We start from the raw sequence: 8,779 nt of genomic DNA on the forward strand, positions 1-8,779 counted from the left end.
GATGAGAAAAGGTTTTGCAAGTTACGGTGTGAGCTAAATACCTTGGAATCCTCAAATGTCCTGTGATCAGGCACACATCCTAACACTTATGCATGTTGATGACTTAGATGTGCAACACACAAAGTAATGTATATCTTCAATCAATGAAGACTTACACTCTGAGTGTGAATACATTAACATGGAATATGACTTCGGAGCGCCACGATAATTGTGCGCCGTGTCTGGGTCTAATACTTCCTATACGGTGGGTAACGCCCCCACCAAATTTCTTGTTTGAAGAGTTTCACTCATGGCGTTATTTTTGCAATGACTTCGCATTTGGTTTGTCTTCAGTTTCAATTTATCTTCATGATTTTCTTCACTATGATGATTTGATTGCTTTCTGATATATATATACTAGTGTTTTGTCCTCTACAGCATTCACTTATAGCTATGTCTTCCTAGTTGAATCTTTTGAACTAAGTGAATGTGATTGGACCCTAATCTCTCTATGTTTTCTATCTCAAACTCTATCTGTCCAAATCATATGCATTCTATTGAAACTGTCTAATGTCTTCTCTGCGTCCTAGTCAGCAGAAGACACAGAGACAAACATTAAGTCTGTTTTAAATGACTCATCTTTATTTTCTATATCCGGAGAAGCCGGAACAACCATCCGACATGCCTGGCGGGCGTGGGAACGTGGGACAACTCTGAGTATGTTGCATGCTTGCCACGTGCCCCTCAGATATGAACCGCCAGGGGCACCTGTGTAATTGCGCTGTGCCGCACATCTCCTTATAAATACTTGTCCCTGCGGTAAAGAAAACCTTCTTCCACCTCTCCACCTCATCAAAACCCTAGCGCCACCGCTAGCTCTCGATGACGCCGGCGACGAAGCGCTTAGCTGCCGCGACTTCTCCGACGCCGTCCTCACGCCGGCCGTGGACATCGTCCTCTTCGCCGTCGCCATAGGTGTCCTCCGTCGCCAAGTTAGGGCACGGTGGATTGAACTGCTCAGTCTCCTGTTCCTCCCATCTAGCAGTTCTTCGTGTGGTAAATATAACTCTATTTTTACTGCCTTTTTGATCTTCAAGATTCATCCTATCTGCCAAAAGTGGTTTCTGCCTACACATTGTTAGATCTATTCTGTCTGCATCTCATATTGCCTAGTTTATTCACTTAAACTTCATATCTAGTTTGATTCCTCACTTGTACTTATTCACGGATTCGTACAAATCTGGAACCAACTCTTTACATATAAGTGAATGTCTTCGCATCATGAGGTTAATGTCTTCAAACTGATTTATCTTCAAAATCTTCTGAGAATGCATATGACCTCTTCCCCTTCCCTCGCATCTCTAATGCTGTCACAGGTACATGTCCGTGGGAGAATCCCTTGGTTCTCATAGTCTGCATTCATTTGCAGAATACTTACAACATCACATTAACTCTCCCGAAGCCAGTTCATGTTTGACCAGCAAGCGTAAGTCTTTGAAGCCTTTGAACATATTGAAGCCATTCAGTTTGAAGTTCATGGCTACAGAGAAATCAGTAAGGAAGGGTGGCAGACAGCGTCGTGGAGGAACATCCAAAGATCTGCCTGATGACCTCGCAGAACTTTACAAGACAGATCCTGAGGAGAATTATCATCGGTGCAAGACACGAATCCAATGGATTCGACGCTAGTCAGCTGAAGAATGGTTCAAGTACAAGTTCGTGACCCAGGAATATGCAGAGAAGAATGCTATCAAAAGTCCTTGGGGTGACATTCTCTATCGAGGCCTTCAACCCAAGAACAGAGCTGAAGCTATTGCACAGGGTTTCTACCCCTGCATGGTCCGTGGACCTCAGCCTGAGAATGCCGACCCATCATCATTGCTCTGGTGTCGTGACGATACTCTCTTCAAACGCAACTTCCAGCATGCAAAGGCTTCGGCCAAGGAAATCAAGAAGTCATTGGGATTAGACTTCAACCCTGGTCCCTCTGCTCCCCGTGCTGACGGCTCACGTGATGCTGATCCAAATGTCATCGGCCCCTTCTCCAACCTTGATGGCCTCATCACCTACATCCTGGTCCAAGGTGCCAAAGTAGATCATTCTGATAATGATGTTGACACTGATGAAGCCCCGGCTCCTCCTCCGAAGCCACAAAAGCTAAAGAATCCTAAGGCTTCAAGATCAGCTGCACCTCCAAAAGCTTCACGTGCGAAGCCACTGGCCACTGCACCTCCTGAAGACAGTGTGCAGTCTGAAGATCAATCACGTATCTCCAAGAGGACGGAGAAGAAAAACCAAATTGTCAGGCATACTGATCAAACCTTGACTCCTACTGCCATTCTGCGTGAAGAACCCATTGATCTGTCCAGCGATGAAGATCTTGCAGATGATGCCCTTGAGCAACTAATCAAGAGCAAGGAAGAAGCAGAGATCTTCAACAACTTGCCTCTCTTTGATGTGGCAATCATCCATAACTTCATTGATGAGTGGTTTGACACCCCAAATCTTAGCTTTGAAGATCTGCGGCTTCCCATTGGCCTCAGCGTCGCCTTCAATGGTGCCATTGCTTCTGAGCTAGCTCTCGCTTAGTGCATCATTGAGCTGAAGAACAAGATTGATTATGAGAAAGCTCAGTTCAAGAAGCATGTGGCTAAGCTCAGCGTGCAAGATGTCAGAAACTTCAAGGTCATGCTGCACGAGCTTAAAGAAGCCTTTATCAAGAAGCGCGAAGAAGCTCAGGGCTCTCGTGAGCGTATGAAGAGTTTGGCTGACAAGTGTGTGCTGGCCTACAATGAGGCTGAGAAGTGCAAGTCTCTTGGCCGTCCTGGCATTGACCCCAGGATGGCTGCAAAGAAGAAGAAGCCATCAACCGCTCAATCTGCACCTTCAGGGCAGGAAGCACCTCGCATTATCTTCCCAAGCAGCATGACTGGCTCGAAGCCAAAGGTCATGTCAACCGCTTCAGAACAGAAGAAGACGAGGGCTGCTGAGGCTCAAGCCAGAAAAAGGAAGAATACTGATGCCTCTGATGCTGCTCCCTCCAAGAAGAAGCGCAAAACCAAGAAGAATCGGGCTGCTCCCACAGAGCCCTTAGTTGTTGAACCTATCTCAGTGGTTCGCCCTGCATCTGAACACCAAGAACGATGGATGATAGTTCATGAGCCTGCTTCCATAGAGGCTCATGAAGCTGAAGATATTCCAACAGCTGAACCCACCGCTGCTGAAGACATTGGTCCCCATGACAATGTTGACGATGATGAAGTTCTTCCTCAGATCGAACACAACCCGGTATCATCGCCTGTTCTCACGAACAGCGAACTCATCAGCATTGGTCGTCCTCTGACGCCAATTGCTCAGGATGCATCATGGGCTGATCACCCACAGCAACAAGACTCCCCAAGTACTCCCCAACAACAACCCCAAGTCACACCACCTGTGCAAGAAGAAGAAGAGGAATTTGAGGCCCAGCCAACTCCATCTCCAAAGGCGTTGCCAGCATTCCGCAGGCTTCGCAAAGGACAAAAGCCTCAAATCCCTCTTTCGAGCGTTCCAAAAGGAGAAGTGCATCACCAACCTGTTGCACGTCAAGTGTTTCCTGAAGCCACTCCAACTGTAAACGTCTCTGCGTCTGAAGCTCAAGCTGCTGAAGACAATCCGGCTGCATCAGCCGATGAAAGACAAGAAGACGTACGTGTTCCTACTCCCCCCAGTACTGCAGAAGCTGTTCCTGATGTGAACGTGCCAGTGCCCGACCCTCCATCTCTTCAAGTGGAGGTTGAAAATCTTGAGGCTGCCACCACCAACACGAATGAAGCCAATGATGTAATCATGGCTGAAGTCAATGTGGAGCCTGCACCAGCAAGTGTACCCGAAGCCAATGAGGCAACTACTCCCGAAGCACCTGTTGTGCAGCCTGAAGCCTCAGCTGTTGCCATTGCTCCTGTTCCACCACCAAGGCCCTATACAATTGAGCAAGCATACAGTCATGGTCAGCTAACCACTGTCCGATGGCCCATTCTGGTTCCTCCGCCTACTGCCTCTGGTCCTCAGTTTGATTATCATGTTGAACATAGGCCTCCGGTCCAGAAGCCAAAGCCAAGACTGCCAAGGTTCCCAGGCATTGCAAACTCTACAGGGTCCTTCAATGCAAATGGCTTCAAAAGCCACAACACCTTCTTTGACAGCGCAAAGAACCCCTACACAAAGCCAAGAATATCTTCTAATCGGTTCTGGAGCTATCGTCAGAGAAGCTATTACTCCTGTGTTCTGTATGATCAAGAGCGCATTTTCCCTCATATGCGCCTCAACACTGAAGCCATTGCTGGACTGCCCTGCTTAGAAGAAGCTCTTGACTGCTTTCGTGATGCTGGTCTGCTCAGTTTTGTGACAGACAAAGAGCATTGGAATGAAGAACTTTTGCTTCAATTCTATGCTACCCTCCACATTCGCTGCTACAACAGGGACATCAAGACATGGGTTCTCGAGTGGATGACAGGAAATGTTCATCATGAAGCCAAAGCTCTTGATGTCATTGAGCTTACAGGCCTACCCACTCCCGGAGAGCTATATGAACCTGATTGTCAACTACACCGCAATGCACTGGAGAGCATCTTCCACAAGCCAGAACCCAACATGAGCCAGATGTTAAGCATGATGAAGCCTTTGCCATCTGACGCTGAATACCCAACGGAGTTCTTTGTTGATGACCTTGAGTATCTGCCTCGTACCATATATCACATCATTAGGCGAACTCTATGGCCTATCAAAGGACATTCATCAGCGGCCAAACTTGAAGGAGCCATGAAGACATTGGTCTTTTACATCCTCAATGGCATCAGCTTCAATTCCCAGGAATTCTTCATTAGGCAACTTGCTGCGTCTGGATCTGATCTTTTTGGCCTGAAATTCTATGCTCCATGGGTCATGCGCCTCATCAAGCGACACTCCTCTGTCAACTATCAGCCCTCTGCTCGTAATCATCTGATCTTTGTACCAGAGGTTGATATGTCAGTTGAAGCCATATATTCTGAGCCTGCCAAGAAGCCTCTTTGTCCTCAAAATGTCGAGCACCAAAGCTTCACTCAACCCATTGAAGGCGTCCAAGCAGTAACACGTATCTATCCAATGGCTGGAAATACTCGTCTGCCTCATCGTGTGCAAACAAAAGCTACTGAAAGCACCATTGCCCAAAGGCCTCAGAAGCGCTCTCGCGTTCTCAATGATCGAGAACTTCTTGTGGCACTTCATCAGAAACAAGATAAGCATCACTATTGGCTCAAGAGACAGATGCAAAGCCTCTTGGTGGATGTCAATCACATTCGAAATCTTCCACCAAGAATGCATTTGTCACTCATGAGACTTGTCGGCGATCATGGAAAAGTTTGACGCTGCTTAGTGCTGAAGCAGATCTTCAAGACGATGGCTTCACTGAAAGATTCAAGTTTGACTCCACTCCTCCACGGACTGCTGTTCTACGCCGAACTCCATCCCTTGAAGACTCTGACTATTCTTCCTCCGCGGCAACTGTGAATGCCAGAGTGATCGATGATGAAGATGATGCTACTTCACCACCTCCTACTTCTGCACCCATCGACACTGCACCAAGTACGTCTGCACCGCCAAACACCAACGACAACCTTGCTGCTTCACCTACTCATGAGGACGAGCAGATGCTCTATGTCTTCAAACCTTTTTGGTCCTTATTGACAAAACAGGGAGAAGCATATGAGTTTGATAGTCTTCAAGCGGGTTCATATGGGCGGTTGCTTTATATTTTGCCTAGTGTTTACAACTCTCATTTTTGATACATTTGGTTCTTTGAGTTGTAACACTTAAACTCGATGGTCGTCTGCTACTTATTTGCTTTTCTGTGATGCGATGATAAATTCTGCATGTGCGATGATAACTTCCGCACTTAGATCATTCTGCAGACGTCCATTTTTCATTATGCATGTCATTCTCTTAGTTATATCATTTCATGCATGATGAATTATCTTCATAAGTTGAAGAGGATCTCCACAAGTACAACCTGCCATGTGCATTTTCATTCCAAAAGCAAATTACTTATATGCACATCTTCAGGGGGAGCCTTTGCCACTTATGAAGACAATACCCTATCCTTTACAATTTCACATACTTTATCCCTGTTGAAAACTTCAACCAGTTTGTCATCAATCACCAAAAAGGGGGAGATTGTAAGTGCATCTAGTGCCACCCCTAGTTGGTTTTGGAGTATTGACGACAAAGTTGGTTGAGGGACTAATGCATTTGTGAGAATTGCAGGATAACGCAGGTAGTGTCCCTCATTGATTCGGTTTACCTACCGGAGATGACCCCTAAAAATGTATGAAGACAATGCTGGAATGTGAAGATATTCATATTGAAGACTATGACATGAGAAGACATTGAGTGAAGACTATGGAGCGTGAAGACTGTGTGATTTTGTTGTTTCCTTTTCTTCTTTGTTGAGTCATAGGAACCACCGTACTGTTAAGTGGGGTCCAAGTGAACTAAGTCAGAATGACTGAAGTGACGCTCAACTCAAATCCTATGTCTTTGAGCGAAGACAATGAGAGCAAATCTTATCCAGAGTTGGATGAGTCGGCTTTGCTTGTAGCCCAAGTAAAGTTGTCGTGTGTGTTTGAAATCTGACCATTGGAACACGTGTCAGTTCCTTAGTGACCCAGGGTCATTTCGGACATATCAGGTCAGGTTGCCCAGTGGCTATAAATAGCCCACCCCCTACACCATAAATTGGTGGCTGCTTAGAGTTAGTGCACGGCTTTTGTCGTTTGAGAGCAACCCACCTCGAAGCCTTTGAGAGAGAGAAATCCTTGCGAGGACCAAAGCCCAAACACACAGAGCCAAAGAGTGTTAGGCATAACTGAAGTCTTTCTGTCTGTGTGACCTGAAGACTTATTACACTTGAGGACTGTGGATCCTCCAGCCGGTTAGGCGTCACGTTCTGAGCATCCAAGAGTCATTGTGGATCGCCGGTGAACGAAGTCTGTGAAGGTTCGGAAGTCTACCTTGAAGACTTACCAGAGTGATTGAGCGAGGACTGGGTGTCCTTAGCTCAAGGGGAATAAGGTGAAGACATGGTCTTCTGAGTTAAATCTCAGCCTCCCTAACCAGACGTAAAGTTGTCACAGCAACTGGAACTGGTCCAACAAATCCTGTGTCTTCAACAAGTGACTGGTTCTATCTCTTCCCTTCCTTTACTTAGAGTTTGTCTTCGTGAAGTCATTGCCTATCTGTCGTACCTGTTTGACTTCATTGCTTGACTACTATCGTTGATTGGTTTCATACTATCTTCCATCCTAATCCTTACTACTTAGCTGTTATTAGTCCTGTACTTTCACACCATTGCATACTTGACTATGGTTTGCTTATTGTAGTTTATCTTCCGCTGCATATCAATTAGGTTATTTCGACTGTTTGTCTTCGAAACTTCCAAGTTCTGAAGACTTTCATAAAAATCGCCTATTCACCCCCCCCCCTCTAGTCGATACTAGCACTTTCAGTTTTGCCGGAACCCGATATCCGACATATGGCGCGCCAGGTAGGGGTGCACCGGAGTCTTCCTTTCACTGAGCTACGTTCCACTGCTTCGTCGCATACATGTCCGGCAACCCGACGACCAATGCTGACCGCTGGGCGGCGTGGCCAGCCCGTGCCATGCCGCTTGCCCAAGGTGACCTCAACCCCGCACCCCAGGCAGCCCGCGCACCGCAGAACGCTACGGGGCGCGGGTGACGTGGCCAAGCACTACCTGCCCTTACTCCACGGCAGGTGTGGCAGCCGCAAGGGCCTCAAGCCACGGCGCCGCACACCCGACGGGAACAAGCGAACATCAGGGCCACTCTCATTGTGGCTCGGGAGCTGCTATGATGCAGGTTGCAAGAGAGCGGCCGAGACGTGTTGTTGGAGCGCGTTGCAGAGCTCCTGGATGTCGCGGCCTCGGGGGCACTTCCTTTCTGTTTTTATCTTCCACCCCAGGCCCCGGTCGAATCACGTGGTGAGCCTCCTCGCGCCCGCGCACCCCTGGGCGCGCCCCAAGGCTTCATAGACACCAACTCAACCATTGGCACCGGACGCCAGGCCGCACCAGTGCCACCTCCGACGAACGAGGGCATGCGCATTGCCACCTACGGCCCAGGCGGGCTGCTGCCCTACCATCCTCAAGACGGCGTGTTAGGACATGCCACATGGAGCATGGGGCACTACGGCGGAGTCTTCGAGGCGGCGACCTCGAAGGCTTATGTGCCCGAATGGTGGATCGGGAGTACGCGCTGGAAGATGACCCTGGCTCGTTCCTCGGGTCAGGCTCGAAGGAAGAGACGCCAGAAGCTGAGCCTTTTCAGGAGCCCCAAGGAAGCCTCACCGACCGCACTGGCAGCAGCAGCTACCGGGTACCTCTAATTCCTCAGGAGCAAGCTTATGCTAACCATGGGTCGTAGGAGGCTCAGGTCACCGTAGTGGATGGCTGCCCTAGCTCGGCGGCCTCCCTTCCGCCAGGAGGAGAGCATTGGGGGTTGTAGGAGATGGGCAGGGAGCCAGGCCCCTCCCATGGCGCACGGAGCAATGCATTCCCCGGAGGTAGGCCCTCTGCCAGGGTGGTGCTGCAAAGCCTACCCCTGGCAGAGGACCCATGGTCGCCGGGGGAACCGCTGGCGTCCCCTTTGCCCCATTGGCGTCGTCCTTGGTCTCCGGCCGCTGTCAATGGTGGTCGAGGGTGGCGCAAGGCGGGGGCATCGTCTGGCGATATGAAGCAAGGCCCGGTACCTGTGAAGAAGGCCCA

The sequence above is a fragment of the Triticum dicoccoides genome, chromosome 1B, assembly GCF_002162155.2.
Source record: "Triticum dicoccoides isolate Atlit2015 ecotype Zavitan chromosome 1B, WEW_v2.0, whole genome shotgun sequence".
Classification (NCBI taxonomy): Eukaryota; Viridiplantae; Streptophyta; class Magnoliopsida; order Poales; family Poaceae; genus Triticum; species Triticum dicoccoides.